A 238-nucleotide genomic window follows, 5' to 3' on the forward strand; every position below is an offset into this window, starting at 1 on the left:
TGCCCGGCCATACGTTTCCAGGACACTTGGTAAGACCAGGGTGCCATGAAAGCGCCCATGGCTGCCTGCCGGGGGGCAGAAGAAGAAAGGCCCCTGGTCTTAGGGTTTTCCAGTGGTACTTGAGTGCACATGCTTGCAGACTCCCAGGGCTGCCCAGATCTGATCTGAGTATAGGCCCTTTTCTTCCTTCCCTGATGCCAATAAAAGTATCCCAAGCAAAGCACCATTAAAGGCCACT

This window comes from Choloepus didactylus, chromosome 12, assembly GCF_015220235.1.
Source record: "Choloepus didactylus isolate mChoDid1 chromosome 12, mChoDid1.pri, whole genome shotgun sequence".
Taxonomy (NCBI): domain Eukaryota; kingdom Metazoa; phylum Chordata; class Mammalia; order Pilosa; family Megalonychidae; genus Choloepus; species Choloepus didactylus.